Source organism: Bos grunniens, chromosome 14, assembly GCF_055505025.1.
Source record: "Bos grunniens cultivar Pamir isolate PY7600 chromosome 14, Bosgru_T2T1.0, whole genome shotgun sequence".
In the NCBI taxonomy this organism is placed as follows: domain Eukaryota; kingdom Metazoa; phylum Chordata; class Mammalia; order Artiodactyla; family Bovidae; genus Bos; species Bos grunniens.
In genome coordinates this window covers 25,687,832-25,707,657 of record NC_141178.1, presented here as the reverse complement: position 1 = coordinate 25,707,657, position 19,826 = coordinate 25,687,832, and the positions used below count along the sequence as shown (strand labels likewise).

Sequence of the window (19,826 nt, the reverse complement as noted above, 5' to 3'; positions counted from 1 at the left end):
GATTCTCCAGGAAAGAACACTGGAGTGGGTTGCCATTTCTTTCTCCAATGCATGAAAGTGAAGAGTGAAAGTGAAGTTGCTCAGTTGTGTCTGACTCTTTGGGACCCCATGGACTGCAGCCTACCAGGCTCCTCTGTCCATGGGATTTTCCAGGCAAGAGTACTGGAGCGGGGTGCCATTGCCTTCTCCAAGTTTATCTACTAGGTACAGGCAAAAGCAGTTGCAAAACTGCAGAAAACAGACCTACTTTCTCTTGCAGGGTCTGACCTTCGCCCACTAACCTTACTATAGAGAAGCAATCAGAGAAGTAAAGACTATATGTGGAAAAATACATGGATATTTGAAACTTCCCCCAAAAGGCAAAGCCCAGAGGAAGCTGAGCTATACATGTATAATGCTCAGTTACTCCTCAAGTCTTGAGAAAGATATGAATGTAAGATCGATTAAAAATTTCTTTCCAATACTTCTCAGATAGTAGGAATTCCCATTTTACTGTCCCTGTCAGGAACATGGAGAATTTGAAAGGATAACTGATACTTCTGTGTTTCAAATAGGGATGACTTAGGGGAAAGAAGAGACCCTTTCATCTTTTGGTTCTGTGTCTTGTTCGTATTTGGTAAGGATATGGCCATGGCCGTTTATTTAAGTACTGACTCATGTATGGATGTGAGAGTAGGACTGTGAAGAAGACTGAGCGCCAAAGAATTGATGCTTTTGAACTGTGGTGTTGGAGAAGACTCTTGAGAGTCTCTTGGACTACAAGGAGATCCAACCAGTCCATTCTGAAGGAGATCAGCCCTGGGATTTCTTTGGAAGGAATGATGCTAAAGCTGAAACTCCAGTATTTTGGCCAGCTCATGCGAAGAGTTGACTCATTGGAAAAGACTCTGATGCTGGGAGGGATTGGGGGCAGGAGGAGAAGGGGATGACAGAGGATGAGATGGCTGGATGGCATCACCGACTGGATGGATATGAGTGTGGGTGAACTCCGGGAGTTGGTAATGGACAGGGAGGCCTGGCGTGCTGCAGTTCATGGGGTTGTGAAGAGTCGGACATGACTGAGCGCCTGATCTGATCTGATCTGATGACTATTTTCATACCACAGTTGAGCTGAGTAATGTGACAGAGAACATATGCCCCACAAAACCAGAAAAACTACCTGTTCTTTTATGGAAAAAGTAAAGACCCCTCATCTGAACCAATTACCTAGGCAGAACAGGGGTAGCCTGTTCCTTCCTGTTTGTCAAATACCATGAAAATCCCCAATGGCAATGGTCAGTCACAGTTCCCAGTTCAATGCAGAAGTTGCTATGCCCCACTGTGGAAATATTTCTCTCTTGGGGTGCTAAATTCTCCAAACAGCAAAGCTCAGAGTTTGAGGACTGAGAGGAAAATTTTTGCAAGTGAGTAATAAGGTATAATAATGGGAGATGTAATGTTCACATCCAACCCTGGGTTTCCAGATCCAAGTGTTCTAACTCTGAGGGTAACAGCATCGCATCTCAGTCACTGGTTCAGAGTATATGCCATGTTCCAATCTTGCAAGGTGTTGATTGCCAACTGATGCTGTACTGAGTCTTTGATAAATTTTATTTCATATGTGTAATGAGATACACAGTAAGACTCATGAGCTCCATGATGATTAGTGACTACAGGCTCACTTCTTTTGCTGAAAAAATGAGTTTCTTGATCAAGATATTTGTGGAGAAGAAAACTCTAACAGAGAAGAAGTTTAGATGTAATTTTTAGCCTAAGTATGGTGGGTAGGGGAGGCAAACCCAAATGTAGAAATACCATAAACACAAAGCACTTTTTCTTCCATGACTGCTGTGGTCTTAATGGAAGTCTTGCCTCAAAATTCATATGGTGAAATCCTGATTCTCAAGGTGATTGCATCAGGAGGTGGGGCTCTGGGGAGGTGGTTAGCTCTCTTATAAAAGAGACCTCACGGGGCCCCCTAACCCCTTCCACTATACATGTAAGGACACGGGAAGAAGTCTGTGACCTGGAAGAGGGCCCTCTCTTGAACATAAATTAACCTCAGACCTGCAGCTTCTGGAAGTGTGAGAAATAAATTTCTGTTGTTTATATGCTACCTAGTCTGGGGATATATATATATATTTTTTTTTGTTTTGTTTTGTTTTGTTTTTTTAGAGCAGTGCAAACAGACTAACACAATGATGACAGGGTTGAAATATCATTTCACTGAATTACTGGCTGGTTCTCCAGGGACTCGGTTTTGGTTGTTTTTAGAATATGGCATACCCAGGAGTGGGGGTAATCTGACTAGGCTTGATGAGAGCAGTCTATGTTGTTGACCTTGCATACAATACATTCCTGCCATCATGGCACTTTTCAGATCAGATCAGTCGCTCAGTCATGTCTGACTCTTTGCGACCCCATGAATCACAGCACGCCAGGCCTCCCTGTCCATCACCAACTCCCTGAGTTCACCCAGACTCACGTCCATCGAGTCAGTGACGCCATGCAGCCATCTCATCCTCTGTTGTCCCCTTCTCCTCTTGCCCCCAATCCCTCCCAGCATCAGAGTCTTTTCCAATGAGTCAACTCTTCGCATGAGGTGGCCAAAGTACTGGAGTTTCAGCTTTAGCATCATTCCTTCCAAAGAAATCCCAGGACTGATCTCCTTCAGAATGGACTGGTTGGATCTCCTTGCAGTCCAAGGGACTCTCAAGAGGCTTCTCCAACACCACAGTTCAAAAGCATCAATTCTTCGGCACTCAGCCTTCTTCACAGTCCAACTTTCACATCCATACACGGCCACAGGAAAAACCATAGCCTTGACTAGACGAACCTTTGTTGGCAAAGTAATGTCTCTGCTTTTGAATAGGCTATCTAGGTTGGTCATAACTTTCCTTCCAAGGAGTAAGCGTCTTTTAATTTCATGGCTGCAGTCACCATCTGCAGTGATTTTGGAGCCCAGAAAAATAAAGTCTGACACTGTTTCCACTGTTTCCCCATCTATTTCCCATGAAGTGATGGGACCGGATGCCATGATCTTCGTTTTCTGAATGTTGAGCTTTAAGCCAACTTTTTCACTCTCCACTTTCACTTTCATCAAGAGGCTTTTGAGTTCCTCTTCACATTCTGCCATAAGGGTGGTGTCATCTGCATATCTGAGGTTACTGATATTTCTCCCAGCAATCTTGATTCCAGCTTGTGTTTCTTCCAGCCCAGTGTTTCTCATGATGTACTCTGCATACAAGTTAAATAAACAGGGTGACAATATACAGCCTTGACGTACTCCTTTTCCTATTTGGAACCAGTCTGTTGTTCCATGTCCAGTTCTAACTGTTGCTTCCTGACCTGCATACAAATTTCTCAAGAGGCAGATCAGGTGGTCTGGTATTCCTATCTCTTTCAGAATTTTCCACAGTTGATTGTGATCCACACAGTCAAAGGCTTTGGCATAGTCAATAAAGCAGAGGAATCCATTAATCAAACATTAGGGGGATTGGGAGTGGCTGACTTGATGAACATGGGGTATATCATTTTGTTCATGTTATTACTGAAAGCTTCTTTCACAAAGGGGACCTTCAGTGAACACGTATGATGCAATTATTCTCTCATTCTGCGCCCATTCTGAGAGGACCACCATGTGATCCTTTCCAAAACATCTTTGTCACTTCAGTTCAGTTCAGTTGCTCAGTTGTGTCCGACTCTTTGCGACCCCATGAATCGCAGCACGCCAGGCCTCCCTGTCCATCACCAACTCCCGGAGTTCACCCAGACTCATGTCCATTGAGTCAGTGATGCCATCCAGCCATCTCATCCTCTGTCGTCCCCTTCTCCTCCTGCCCCCAATCCCTCCCAGCATCAGGGTCTTTTCCAATGAGTCAACTCTTTGCATGAGGTGGCCAAAGCACTGGAGTTTCTGCTTTAGCATCATTCCCTCCAAAGAAATCCCAGGGCTGATCTTCTTCAGAATGGACTGGTTGGATCTCCTTGCAATCCAAGGGACTTTCAAGAGTCTTCTCCAATACCACAGTTCCAAAGGATCAATTCTTTGGTGCTCACTAATTGGCTAAAATTTCTTGCTTTTGACTAAATGGTCAAACCATGCCTAAAGATCAGTATAGGCTCTTACCTTTGACCATGTATGCTTCAAGGCAAACAAAAAAAGTATCAGTGGTCCTCCCGTGGCATATAACTATGCAGACCATAACTTACATGCACAAATTTCAGTTATCTCAGTTTAACAACAATCCCCCAATAACACAGTTCAAATTTCAGTTACCATGGTCTATTGCCCCTGAGAGACTGCATAAAGTACAAACTTCACTGCCAGCTCTTGGTCCACAGATCACTAAGGAAACAACAGACACACCTAATAATCAGTGACTGATCATGTCACTTCTTTCAACGTCTATCAATGGTCATTTCTCATCTGCTATTCAGTTCACACAAACAACACAGCGTGTCATTTGTTGCCTCCTCATCTCCTGGTGATAAACCTGTGTGATTTACAAAATTGGATAATCCTAAAAGGAAATTGGCCCACAAAAATGGATGTGCAGCAAAGAAACAAAAACTGATAACTCTGGGAGTGAAATTCAAATAAAATGTAACTGGAGCTATGGGAAAAAATGGCTAACCTTAGGAATTTTGAGATTTTTACCATTTGAGAGACTCTAGATATGTAGTCAGAGGAAGTTACTGAAGGCAAACTAATGGACATAAGTGAGGAAATTGGTTATGACAAGAGGTAGAGTCCTTTGGACTGCAAGGAGATCCAACCAGTCCATTCTGAAAAAGATCAGCCCTGGGATTTCTTTGGAGGGAATGATGCTAAAGCAGAAACTCCAGTACTTTGGCCACCTCATGCAAAGAGTTGACTCATTGGAAAATACTCTGATGCTGGGAGGGATTGGGGGCAGGAGGAGAAGGGGACAACAGAGGATGAGATGGCTGGATGGCATCACTGAGTTGATGGACGTGAGTCTGAGTGAACTCCAAGAGTTGGTGATGGACAGGGAGGCCTGGCGTGCTGCGATTCATGGGGTCGCAAAGAATCAGACACGACTGAGCGACTGAACTGAACTGAAAGACAATTTCAGAGGAAGTGGTGCTGACAAAAAACACATCACAGAGATAACACTCAGATATATTTCATGACAGTGTACGTTCAAATAATAAAATGTTAGAAGGATAAAAAGGAGTTTGGCAATTCACCAAGGCATAGAAAGACACTCTTTCCATATTGCAAGTTATTCAAAAAGAAGGCAATCACTGCTCAAATTACTCTCGATAAGCTTTTTTTTTTAAACAAAGAAATAAAACACTCTAATTCTCAATGTTTCTAATACTTTAAATTACATAATATTACATAAATATTAGTGTCACTTTTTATTGGCCTATGCGTTTATAATTGACAGAGTTTTTAATGTTTGACAAAAAATTTTAAAGGTCACAGAACTTTTTCCCCTTGATCATTAAGATCGCTTTTCACAGTTACAGCTTGCAGAGTCATTTTTTCAGCCCTAAGGTGCTGTACAAAGAGGATATTAGGAAGATTCTGCCCACTAGGAGGATATCCTTTCCTATATCTCATCCAAAGTATTTTACTTTGGAGAGAAAATCCATTCAGACTCCAGGCCATGGATGCCCAGAAACTTAATCAAGGTAGAAAATTCCTTTATTTGGGGGGGATTTACTTTCTACCTTTTGTCCTACAAAACAACAATAACACTTGCTACTTCCTGTTTTCTAGATCCTATCAAAGTGGTGTTGTAAATGTACAGAATCAATGGGATATCCTGAAGGACTCAATTATGGCTCAGAAATACAGAGGTGACCTAACTCAAGGCCGAGTAGAAATGGTTACTGCTATTCCTCATGAGTGCTCTTTTCTTCCCTGGAGCTCAGTGCAGTTCAGTTCAGTCACTCAGTCATGTCCGACTCTTTGTAACCCCATGGACTGCAGCACGCCAGGCCTCCCTGTCCATCACCAACTCTCGGAGTCTACTCAAACTCATGTGCATTGAGTCGGTGATGCCATCCAATCATCTCATCCTCTGTCGTCCCCTTCTCCTCCCACCTTCAATCTTTCCCAGCATCAGGGTCTTTTCAAATGAGTCAGTTCTTTGCATCAGGTGGCCAAAGTGTTGAAGTTTCAGCTTCAACTTTCTTCAATTTAGGTCTGAATTTTTATTTGGCAATAAGGAGTTCATGATCTGAGCCACAGTCAGCTCAGTTACAGTATTTTTCAACTCTAGGATTTCTGTTTGTTTTAGATGATTGCTATTTCCTTTCCTCTAATTTTGTTTAGTTGTCTGTGTTTTCTTGTAGTTCACTAAGCTTCTTTAAGAAGTTATTCAGAACTCATTGTCTGACAGCTCATAGATCTTTATTTCTTTAGGGTCACTTATTTGATCTTAATTAGTTTCCTTTGGTGGTGTCATATTTACCATTTTTCATGATTCCTTATGTTGGTATCTGCCCACTTGAGTAATGGGGCTTCTCTTCCAGAATGTGTGTATTTGTTTTGGCAGATGCAGTTCTTCACTAGTCACATCAGTTTGAGTTTCTGGCTGTGTTTGTTAGGTGGGTGGGACCTGCTATTATGGTCTATTTTGGGGCAAGGCAACTCCTTGAGCTCTGAGGTTAGGGACTAGGGGTGTGTCACTGGCTGAGAAGAACTGGATAGGACTACTAGACGGTTCTCTACCCAAAAGGCTGTAGAATGGGCTCCACAGTTGCCCGAATTCTCTTGTCAGTCTTATTAGATGGTTGGGACTGTGTACTATATTCAGTAGTAGATAAGGCTATGAATTAGTTCCCTATGCCCTGGAAGGGCAGTAGGCCAGGGTCCACAGCCTATACAGCTTATTATTTAGAGGCCCAAATCAGGCCTCAGTGTACACTGAATTACCCGGTCAGGTGACACCACCAGTTTTGCTAGACACATGGGGAAGCCCTGGGCTATGTTCTTAGTTCAAGAGCCACTGTACAAAGAGCTGTTCATTGGGCTAGGCAGCCTCTCATGTGCTCTAGTTAGGTTCTCTGATCAGACAGGCTGAAAGCTATATTCAGTGATGAGCAGGACGATGATTCAATTCCCTGCCCAGGCACAGTTGGAGAAGCAGCTCTGAAACCAGTAAAGCCCTTTCTTTGTTATCTCAACTCAAGCCAAGAACCCACTCCCCAAGTTCTTTGGCTGAATAGGACCACTGTATTTGCTCTATAAACTATTGGCTCTGTCTGCCCTTCTCTCTGCTTGACTCCCAATGAATGGTACAGCTCCCAGGAGTTGTCACAATTCAGGTCAGTCCTTCAGGTCTGATGGGACTGAAAGCCTCCACAGCAGGTGGAACTATCTAGGTTATTTTTTGCAGGGCAGAGAGGAGGAGCTGCTACTCTAGGCTATTGGTTCACTTTCTTTTTAAAATTGAGTTAGAATTAACTTATAATAATATATTAGTTTCAGGTACACAGCATAGTATGTGATATTTTATACATTATGAAATGATAAGCACAATATGAAATGATCATTGCAATAAAACCAGTTAATTATTGACTATAATCCCTAGACAGACATCATATCCCCATGACTTATTCATTGTATATCTCTTTATCATCTTCATCTATTTCTCTCACCACCTGAAACTACCATCAATCTCCCAAACAGGCTCTCTGGTTGGGAGAGGCCAGGAGGTAAATTAATCCTGCCTGTACGTAGCATGAGATGCCTTCAGGCCCAATACTGGCTTTGCTCTGAGGACAACAGCCTTGACCGCCTGCCTCTCTGCTCAAGTGCACCTTGTCCACACACCTGCCAGGAGTTGTCACCAGCCCTCCTGGTCAGATCAAGCTTAAAGGCACTCTCCATAGCAGGTAGGGCTGTGACTCAGCACCCCACCCGGGTGTGGGCAAACTGGGCTCTAAGGTCAGCAAAACTCCTTATTTGAGAATTCAAATCAGTCAGAAGTGTATGCCCACCAAGTTTCCTGTTCAGAGTATACCCGACTTGGGTCTGCAGATGAACAAAGCTGTTGGCTTGGGATTATTACTTGGGCATTTGCCAAACCCCATGTGCTGATGGTTGCAAACCCCACCCCTCTTCTCTGTCACGGTCATATTCCCAGTGACTGGGCCTCTTGGATTCCCCTGTAATCTCCATGGTGTGAGATCATAGTAAAAGTTGCTATAAAGAGACTCACAAAGCTAGAGAAGGCTGGTTGGCCCCCCTTGGTCTCTTTCTCCACTGGGGGAGTCAGAGGCTCAGGGGAGACCTTCCTAACATGGTGCTGCATTGTCCTGGGGGAGGCACAATGCAATCAACATGTAGCCACTTCTCTTACCTTCAAATGCAGTCTGCCTTGGTCTCTGTGCTGCAGAGCATTGCTTCAGCTGCATCTGTGTTCTAGGATTCTCTCAGTTGTGTCTTGTTCTTGAATAGATGTTATTTGTTCTTCTCCTGAGGGGAATTAAAGTCAGGAATGACCTATCTTGATAATGCCACTGTCATCGATTTATTTATTTTTAATGCGAATCCAACCTAAAGTCCCAGAAATACAATTCCTTTGGTCATGATGTATTATTCTTTTAAATATTGCTGAGTCTGATTTGCTTATATATTCTTTGCGTTTATATTCATGAGGGATATTGGTCCGTAATCCTCATTTCTTGTAATGTCCCTACCTGAGAGCACTCTGCAAATATTTGTTGAATAAATAGATTCAGCAAAAATTGTAGAACACAATGATACAGTGTATCCCCATAGTTACACACTAAAACACACACAAGATACATGCACATTTGAGGGGAAGACTCAGAAAGACCTTCCTACTTCCAGACGTGTCCAAATACAGTTCCTATTGCATAATCTAGACAACATCTTTCTACATTTTACTTTGTTAATCTCATCTTAAAAATATATCACTGGCTTCACATCATCCTCAAAGCAATGTTCAAACTCCTCAACTTTTTAACTTCCCGATCTTTTACATCTCCAGAGTAGCAGCAGACAGAATCAGTAATGAGCGCTGTGCTTTGTTGTTCCTTTTGCACTTACTGTTCCCTCTGTTGGGAATTCTCTATCTCCTTTCTCCACTGCCAACATGGATACATAGACCAGCACCTGTCATGCGCGAACTCCTAGGTACTCTTTTGGTCTCTTCTCAAATATAATTTCCATTCTTTCCACTAGAAAGATCTCTCTAGGCCCCAAGACTAAATATCTCTCATTTTGTGCCCATGGTGGGGTGGGAAAGGGGATAAGGTGTAGCAGGCTTTGCTGGTTGATCTGGATTCAAATCTCAGCCTTGTCACTTATTTTCTGAGGACATTATACAAGATCCTTAACCTCTGTGCCTCATATACCTCAAAACAAACCTAAAACAGTTTGTTATGAGGAAAAAATAAAAGAGGGTGTATATTATATAAATGCACAGCTTGGCACAATGCGTAAACTCTCGATAAATGGCTGCTCTTATTCTTTTGCTATATGAATTTTACTATGTCAGAACTCCCCAGAAGAAGTGGGGGGTAACAGAAGAATGAGATGGCTGGATGGCATCATTGACTCAATGGACAGGAGCCTGAGCAAGTGATGGTGACGGTGAAGGACAGGGAAGCCTGGCATACTGCAGTCGATGGGAATGCAAAGAGTTGGACATGACTGAGCGACTGAACAAATGTCAGAACTTAGCACCATATTTTACAGTTCTTTATATATTTTTCTATTTTTTAATTAGGGAAGGTCTTTTTTATTGGAGGATAATTGCTTTACAATGTTGTGTTGGTTTTTGCCATACATTGTGAATCAGCCATAAGTATATACATATCCCCTTCCGCTTGAAACTTCCTCCCACCCCTCCAGGTTGTCACAGAATACCAGGTTGAGCTCCCTGTGTTACACAGTAGCATCCCAACTAGCTATCTATTCTACCCATGGTAATATATATGTTCCAATGCTGAGGAACAGACTTGTGGACAGAGAAGAGGGGAGGAGAGGGTGGGATGAATCAAGAGAGTAGGTAAGTTCTTTAATACCACATAAGCTGTTATAATTTTAGCTTTTACCATAGTTCTGGAAATATAAAAAAGTTCACTAAATGTCAACTATTGCTGATGCTATTATTATAAGATCTTAGAGCTAAATTTTTCTAGATCAGGTGTTCTTGAGGACTGACTAGAAGAATGGAACCATTCATTGAAGGGTGAGTGAAATTGCTTGACACTTGGAGCTACGAGACACATGGGACCCTGGAGGTGACAAGAATTCAGATAAGGCGACCATGTGAGTATTAGGGAACTTGAATTAAGAACTATGCGAGAATTAGTATGAGTTCCATGGCTGTGGGAGCCTGGTCAAAGGCCATGGAGGCCAGATTTGCTGTAGGAAAATACTTTCCAGGGAGCCACAAGGGTCTGGTTAATCAGAAATGACAGAACAGAGTCCATAAGCTTGGAGCCTTATCATCAGGAAGTGCCAAGATTCTTATACAACCATAGGAAGATAAGGAGACCTATAAAGGATAAGTGCAACTGGGTTTCCCATGAGTTGTGCAGGGCTGACTTTGATCGAACTGATTTAGAAAAATAAAGAAATTATCAACATAAATAATAAATAATTTATTATAGATTCTAATATCATACACTGTGTGTGTGTATACTCAGTCATGTTTGACTCTCTGCAACCCCATGGACTGTAGTCTGTTAGGCCTCTTTGTCCATGGAATTTTCCAGGCAAAGATACTAGAGTGGGTTGCCTTTTCCTCCTCCAGGGGATCTTCCTGGCCTAAGGATTGAACCTGTGTCTCTCACATAGCCTGCATTGGCAGGTAGATTCTTTACCACTGCGCCACCTGGGAAGCCCAATGTCATACACTAGTAGGCCTGATAATTCGCACAAGAGCATTCTGCAATGGAGTTGGAAGGCAAGAGGTGATCAGTTACTAGTGAGCCACATCACACTGGACAGGAAGGATCTGGGCCAGGCAAAGAACCTGTGGTTCTTCTTGGGCCAGACCACCTTGGACTCCTAATCCTTCCTCCTGCTTTCTCATCTGTGGTCTAGCGGGTTAGGTGGAAGGAGGTAGGAAGCTCTATAGCTGCCATTCCTGTACCTTGAAAGTCATGGAAAAAGCTTGTCCTGATTCAGTAGTGTATTAAATTTTTTCTGGTACTATTTTTATTTACTATTAATAAATAGTAATTACTACTATCAAAGATAATAATTTATTATTACTATCAAAGATCCCCTAGTTATTTTGGGAGAACCTTCAGAGTTCACAAATAAAGTCCTTCAAACTTCTGTTAACCGTCCACACTTCTCATGGCTACCAGTGATTTATTAACATTTACCCCTACTGCTGTACCCCCGTATCCTGGAAGCTGCTGGCCCACTCATGAAGTTACAGCTTCCTCCATCAGGTTAAGTTGGCACTTGCACTGGCTTTGGCACCCTTGGAATGAGTACTGACACTGCTGAAGACCACAAAGTCAAGAATTATCCACAAAAAACTATGCCGAGGCCATTATGTTAAAGCAAGGAGGATCCTTTCTCTCATTTTTGTGATCCCTTCTTTTTCTTTCATTCCAGAGAAACCTTGTGGTCCCAGTGGGTCCTGGGGCTTTAATATTCCTACACCCACCAGTCATTGGCTAAAAGCCTCTGGGGGAAAACACAGAAAATAGCAGGGTACTTCTGGGGAGCACCAAAACTGTCCACATTATCATCATCTCAGCGCTAACAATTTTTCAGCACCATGTACTAGGTTCAACACTAACTTTGTATGCATTCTTCTATTTAATGTTCAAAGCTACCCCCATTTTACAGATGGGGAAATGAAGACTGCTTTAATTAAACCCTTGTCACTCAGTCAGAGTTTAGCGTATTCTGAGAGTCCAGAGGTCTTCATTGCAACAGCACTGAATGACAGACAGAGTGAGTAGAGGCAAATGAGATGTCCCTAAGGACTGGGTCAGAATTAGCTGTCTGGCTACTTGCAATTAACAATTCCTAGTAAGACTGGAGAAAAACAAACAGATGAAAAGTCTCCCATTTGACCTCTGGGTAGTCCTACATGTCTAGATCCTGTCCGTAGATGTCTAACTGTGAGCAGGGCTGCGAGTGTAATCAGCTATGAGGGTCAGGGAGGAGCTGAACTGTGAGAAACCAGGCAGCACGATGGTTGGCAGCTGCATGTATTTAGCTCGAGTCTAACACAGCCTCTCGTCGTTAGAGAAAGGGGCTCTTCCAACTGCAGTTGCGTATCATCAGGGATGGGACAGTTTAAGTATTTTCAGCAATATTTCAACAAAAGAGCTTACTGGGAATGAGGAAACAAATGATTTAATGAGAAAGGAAATACCTCTGTACCTACGATTTTACTCTGAAATGGATAGGAAGGGATTTCATAGCAATTCGCAAACCATGCAGCCCACCCAGGCATGCCACTTAGTCAGAGAGTTAATGGGCAGTTGGGAGCTGAGACCTAGAGGTCATGATAGGATTAATTCCTTTTCCTTGAGAAAGAGCCAAGGGACCTTCCCCCATTCCCCGAGAAGCACAGAGTTGTGCCACAGAGGCCAGTAGACAATTGAGCATCTGTGTGGTGGTCAAGCTGTAATTGGAGCCTTTAAGACCGTGGCTTGTTGACCCTTGAAATTCTACCCATTGACCTGGCATGATGGGCTATTATATTTGTCTCTTGGAGTTTGAGGAGTCTTGTCCATAAGAATAGTGGAATGTCCCCGTGTGCGGGAGGGGCATGTTTGAGGGACACTTTTCCTTTTGATTTCCTCTTACATATTCCACCGGGCCTCACGTTTTCTTCGAGGGGAGTTGGGGGCATGGATACTGGACTAAACTTAAGGTAGTCTGTAGCACGGATCATGGCTACTCGGAGAGTTCTGATATTCCTTAAGTAGGGAAGAAACCCAGGTTGAGCCAAATTGGTTACAGAACTGCCCCAACTCATCATAATTCTCCCAGAAGGATCTTACCTGTGTTTGCCGTGAGGGCTGTCAGGCGGCTCCATCTTGGTGCCCCACTGCTGTCCATGGGAGGTCATCCTTTTTCTCCCTGGAAACTAACAGAATGCTGCTGGCGAGGCTTCTGGTCATGCACGCCAGGACGCTACCTATCACTGAAGGCCGAAGGTTTCTGTAGACCCGTGATTGCACAAAACCCAACCTGCATTGTAATCACCTGGCCTGCGTAGGCCCCACCTCTAAGCTTTTGATACAGTCAGGATGGAACACAGCCTAAGGATCTGCATTTCCAACAAGTTCCCATATAATGCTGATATTGCTAGCTTAAGGACAAAACTTTGGAAACCCCCCAAAAGAGAAAAGTTTAGGCAAATGTACCAGGATAGAAGGCAGCTTGCTGAAATTGCATAACACAGATTGCAGGGGAAGGATAATTAACTGTTAGCTAAGCGCTGGGTATGACCAACCTACATAGCATATTCAAAAGCAGAGACATTACTTTGCCAACAAAGGTTCGTCTAGTCAAGGCTATGGTTTTTCCAGTGGTCATGTATGGATGTGAGAGTTGGACTGTGAAGAAGGCCGAGTGCCAAAGAATTGATGCTTTTGAACTGTGGTGTTGGAGAAGACTCTTGAGAGTCCCTTGGACTGCAAAGAGATCCAACCAGTCCATTCTGAAGGAGATCAGCCCTGGGATTTCTTTGGAGGGAATGATGCTAAAGCTGAAACTCCAGTACTTTGGCCACTTCATGCTGACTCATTGGAAAAGACTCTGATGCTGGGAGGGATTGGGGGCAGGAGGAGAAGGGGACGAGAGAGGATGAGATGGCTGGATGGCATCACTGACTCAATGGATGTGAGTCTGAGTGAACTCTGGGAGTTGGTGACGGACAGGGAGGCCTGGCGTGCTGCGATTCATGGGGTCACAAAGAGTCGGACACAACTGAGCGACTGAACTGAACTGAAGTGCTGGGTGAATCAGGTGAGGAAAATGAGAATGGGAAAATGATGGTGATTCTATTTTGCTTTTTTCAAAGAACACTTTATTGAGGTACGATTGACATACAAAAAGCTGTATATGTTTAAATGTATACAACTTGAATTTGGAGATAAGTATACAGTCATGAAATCACTGCCACAATTTATGACCCATAACTTGATGAGGGAGTTACAGATAATACACAGGGGGCTGTTAAAGTTATCCAAGTTATTCCAGCCTACTGCTGAAGCTTCCCATGTGATATATGCTCAACCAGGTCAACTGATGTGAGTAGTGAGAAGCCTCTAGACTATGCACAGAATTATGACTCTCTGGTGTTCATCACTCGGAGAGGTCAGAGCTTTGATTCAGATGATGCCTGAATGGAGAAATCTGGAGGTAACTCAGGTGTCTCCTGCGGAGATGCCTGCTTCCATGAACTTAAAACATCTTTTGCTTTCTTTTCACGTGATGGTAATTCTAGCTCTACCTCTGGCATTCCAGGTTCTGGAGAATGACATCAGTAGTAAACATTCTTAAATTAGAAATGTAAGCATCATCCCAGACTTGCAGCTGAGGCATGACATCCAAATCCAGTCAATTCTACTAAATATCTCACAAATCTATCTAGCTTTCTGTCTTCCACTGCTAACCCCTAGCTCACCCTCTCTCCTCACCTCTCCCTGTAACAGTCTCTTAACCAATCTGCTGCCTCTACTGACGATCAATTCTCCATGCAGCTCTGGAAACCATGATCTCAAATGAAACCTTGGTCACCTGTTTATATCATTTTCCAATCAATACTTTATTATCAAATTTATTATTAAGTTCAAAAGTGTACTTCTCATACTTATCCTGTGCATTCCCATTCTCAGAGGACTGCTTGCATATTAACTAAATGTTAAGCATCTCAAGAGCAGGTGCAATGTCTTTTTCTCTTTGTATTCTCAGCATAAAGAGAGTCAGTCAGTCAGTTCAGTCACTCAGTTGTGTCCGACTCTTTGTGACCCTATGAATCGCAGCACGCCAGGCCTCCCTGTCCATCACCAACTCCCGGAGTTCACTCAGACTCATGTCCATCGAGTCAGTGATGCCACCCAACCATCTCATCCTCTGTCATCCCTTTCTCCTCCTGCCCCCAATCCCTTCCAGCATCAGAGTCTTTTCCAATGAGTCAACTCTTTGCATGAGGTGGCCAAAGCACTGGAGTTTCAGCTTTAGCATCATTCCCTCCAAAGAAATCCCAGGGCTGATCTCCTTCAGAATGGACTGGTTGGATCTCCTTGCAGTCCAAGGGACTCTTAAAAGTCTTCTCCAACACCACAGTCCAAAAGCATCAATTCTTCGACACTCAGCCTTCTTCACAGTCCAACTCTCAGTCCATACATGACCACAGGAAAAACCATAGCCTTGACTACTGCTGCTGCTGCTAAGTCTCTTCAGTCGAGTCCGACTCTGTGCAACCCCATAGATGGCAGCCTTGACTAGACAGACCTTTGTTGGCAAAGTAATGTCTCTGCTTTTGAATATGCTATCTAGGTTGGTCATAACGTTCCTTCCAAGGAGTAAGCGTCCTTTAATTTCATGGCTGCAGTCACCATCTGCAGTGATTTTGGAGCCCAAAAAAATAAAGTCTGACACTGTTTCCACTGTTTCTCCATCTATTTCCCATTAAGTGATGGGACCAGATGCCATGATCTTTGTTTTCTGAATGTTGAGTTTTAAGCTAACTTTTTCACTCTCCACTTTCACTTTCATCAAGAGGCTTTTTAGTTCCTCTTTACTTTTTGCCATAAGGGTGATGTCATCTGCATATCTGAGGTTATTGATATTTCTCCCGGCAATCTTGATTCCAGCTTGTGCTTCTTCCAGCCCAGCATTTCTCATGATGTACTCTGCATATAAGTTAAATAAGCAGGGTGACAATATAAAGATAGTAATCATAATCTAATTAATAGCAAAAATACACGTGCCAAACCCTTTTTATGCCTCATTTTTCAACTTTACTTGCAAATTAGACATCATTAACCCTAATTTTCAGACAAGGAAATGGAGGCCTGGCGAGATTAAGCAATTTACTCAGGATCACTCAGCTAAGGAAGGGCAAAGCTGAGATTAAAACCCAGATCTCTCAGATTCAAGATAATATCATCCCAGATATTTCTTCCACATGGTGCCCAGAGGAGATGTTTTCTTGTTGCCTCAATGGACCTGCTGATAATCTACCGTATCTAGCTTGCACATGAGACCTGCTTCCTGCAAGCCCCATAACCCATGTTCTCCCCTATGTCTGTGCCTTTACACAAGTCAGTCCCTCTGCCTACAACATTCTTCTCATGTGTTTTGTTTGCTCATTTTTCAGCAGTTAGTTCAGGCCTTCCTCTCCTAAGGTGAGAGGAGAGCCTAAACTATTCCTATTCCTCCCCAGTGCTTCCATAGCTTCTTAAATAAATCTGTTTGGAAAGTTATCACAACTTTGCTAGTCTGACACCCTTTCCCACTCTCATGAGTCTCCTGAGCTTTTTGGGGAAACTCACTTTAAACCCATAGTGCCTGAAATAAAGCATGTGAATTAGTTAGGTATTTTGAGCTGCAAGGAGCTAAAACCCTAACTCAACATGGCTTAGGTGAAAATGGAATTAATAGACTCAGGTAACTTGGATTCTAGCTCAAAAAAGCTACAGGGATTTTGTGAAAAATAGATATCTTATACCCATACACATACATATAATATCTAATATTTATTGCACTGGCATAGAGTATGTGCTCAGTAAATAACTGCCATTACCTTGGATGTTATCTTTCAGTATCCACATCTGGATCACCTATGTAAGGATTATTTGCAAAAACTATAACTCTAGACTGGATTTTTTTTCTTTATTACCTAGGACAGGATTTCTCAAAGAGTATGGATCACATACATGAGAACTGTGTGAGGTACTTGTTAAAATGCAGCTATATTTCAGTATATTTACTAAATTGGCAGGGCTAGGTGGTGACTAGCAGTCTGGAGAGTGTGGTTGAACAGCTTTATTCAAAGATCTGCAAGTAATTCTTATCTCCATGTCCCTCCCCTCCCTTCTAATTCATAATGGAATCATAGATTCTTACTTTACTATATCGGCAGAAATGTTTGGAATTATCCAGTTTACTCAACATCCTTTCTCTTGCAAGTGAAGAAACTAAGGCTTGGGAAAATCTAGTGAATTGTCCAAAGTTAGCAAAGTAGTGGCAGAGCCGAGCTTTAATAATTTATTTTCTCCCTTAATTTGGTTCATTTTTTACCATTGCCACTTCCGCACTGGTGTGTCAGAGCTCATTCTAGGTTCTGCAAATCAGAACAAGTTGACATTAACTAACAGAGATTTCATTTTAAGAGCTATTTCAAGCACTTTTCAATAATATCACATTTAATACTTGGAAAAACCTTCAAAGGTGGATGCAACTATGATCCTCATTTTACAGACAGAAGCGCAGGAAAGTTAAGCAACTCAACCTAGGTCACACGGCTAGTAGGCAATGCCGGATTCAAGCCAGAGGGCCTACTTGACACTTAATTTCTGCATGATCTGATTCCTCTGAGGAAAGAGCACAGCTGATCTCAGTGATGCTTCCATTTTACTCATTGTTAGGACAATTTATAGAAATGCAGTGTTTAAAAGTTTGACTCTACCTCCTATGCTCCGTCTTCAAGGACGGCGATCAACTGAGATGGAATCAGTTTGAGATGTGACAGCACCATGGAGAGGCAGTTAATTGTTAAATTCCAATTGCAGTCATTACTTCCAATACATCCACATTTTACAATCACGAAGTCTTTGTGCTCGGGAGAAAGAGTAAAGGGTTAAGAATCACAGTGCCTGGCCCTGGATCTGAGCTTTAGAACTTCATCTGCAATTTTGTTAGCTCTATGTCATTGATTAATTTGCTGATGCCCTCTAATTTTCAAGAGCTGCTGGCATGTTCTCTACCACATTTTAGTTTGTTGAAATCCTCACTGGTCCCTTTAAGTCCTTGCTTTTGAAAGTGTGGTCAGAGTGTTGGTAGCATGAGAACTACCTGGAGCTTGTTAGAAATATAGAATCTCAGACCCCACCTGTGACCCACTGAATTAGAATCTAATTTCACCAGATTCCCTGATGAGTCCTGAGCTTTCCAGGTGGCTCAATGGTGAAGAATCTGCCTGCCAATGCTGGAGACACGGGTTCAATCCTTGGGTTAGGAAGATCCCCTGGAGTAGGAAATGGCAACCTACTCCAGTATTCTTGCCTGTAAAGTCCCATGGACAGGATCCTGGCGGGCTATAGTCCATAAGGGTTGCAAAGAGTTGGACATGACTGAGTAATTGAGTGAGCACACACACACACGCAGACACACACTGGTGAGTCCTAATGGGCATCAACATTTGAGAAACACCTCTTTAAAGTAACTCTGTCATCCCCAACTCTTCTAGTTGGAGTCTCAAATTTGCAGTTTGCCAACTGTAAATCTTTGCCTGTTATTTAAACTCTTGTCTCAGTTGCTTCACTTGCAAAATGAGAATGATTTTTGATTGTAGGATTCTTAGGAGCATGAAATGAGATAGAGTGCAGAAAGTACCTGACACACAGTGATGAGTCAGAAAAAAATTCATTATTCTTCTCAATCCACCGGCAGTGATCACAATTCTGCCTCTTTTGAATATGGCCCTTTGGTTTCCATGTACTTCTCTTCAGCCCAGTGTCTGAAGGCTCAGTATTCTATCCCCATGGTGGCTGGCTCAATGCCCTCTGTTGTTTCATATATATTTATTGAGTTTAATACTTGTCGACTGATTCAGATTATTTTCTATGTGGTCAAAGGCCTCTCACGTCAGAGAGCCAGATTAATTCTTTGTATTTTAATAAAGTCCCTACATTGTGCAGAATCTTCAAAAGAGCACAACATATGGGCAAAAGCCCTAATTAAACACTTGTTGAAAGTAAATTAGTTAATTAGAGTTGACCGCTGCTTCCCACAGAGGGTAATCAACACGAGGTCTGTGGAGAGCACCAACATCCTGTGGGGGCAGAAACAGGGCTGGTTTTTAGGCAAAAATATGTCCTTTAATAAATGCTTTTATGTGCTTCATCCTGTCCATATTAGAAAAAAAAGAAAGGCCACCAAGTCCACAAACTAATAAAAAAGAACCCAGGGAACTTCTGACTCAGTTTCTTCTAACATTAAGGTACAGCTCACAAAAGGTGCTACCACATTTTCCCTAAGAATGAGTGATTTGAGAAGTTAGAGACTCAAGGCTTCCTTTTGTTTTATTTTATAAAGAAAGCTCAATTCCTAATTAGACACCCTACCAGGAGCAACTGAGGAAATAATTACAATATGTCATCAATCACTGGAATTTGCCTAACATTTAGTGAGGTAGGCTAAATTTCTGAATATTTCTTTTTACCAGTACAATAACAATTTTATTCATATAAAAATCAAGGGTCTTTAAACCCCAACAAAAAATGAAAAGAAATCCTGATCTAACCAGTTTAAAAAAGTCAAGGATCAAGTTCAGATAAAATATGAGCTAACCTAAGTCATCATTCGTTCACTCTTCACACTAAGCTCAGACCACTTCTGAGGGTTTGGTTTTTTGGTTTTTTTTTTTTTTGGATTTATGTTTATTTTCATCTGGATATGTAGTTTGGGTTTTGGCTAGAACCAGCCATGGAAATACCATGAGAAAAAGAAGTTACTCCTAAGGCATTTTGACCAAACCCGTTGTTTCATGAAATTGAAGTTTCAACATTAAATTTTTTGGAGAATAACCACCAAATAATGCTGGTTTCAGTCATAATAGAGCAATAAATAAACACTTTCCTTCTTGTATATGGCCTGGTGAGAGATGGCTGGGAGCAAAAAA

At 42.4% G+C, this 19,826-nt stretch overlaps 1 long non-coding RNA gene across 1 annotated transcript in view; it reads right to left on the bottom strand.

Annotated features, from left to right (window-relative positions):
- Positions 1-13,833, bottom strand: part of LOC147359208 (uncharacterized) — a 103,098-nt gene extending 89,265 nt beyond the window's left edge. The window contains exons 1-2 of the long non-coding RNA XR_015140634.1: positions 12,973-13,833; positions 8,322-8,437 (exon numbers count right to left, since the gene is read on the bottom strand). This is a non-coding gene — a long non-coding RNA (uncharacterized LOC147359208). The remainder of the gene's footprint in view (positions 1-8,321; positions 8,438-12,972) is intronic.
- Positions 13,834-19,826: the final 5,993 nt, after the last annotated feature.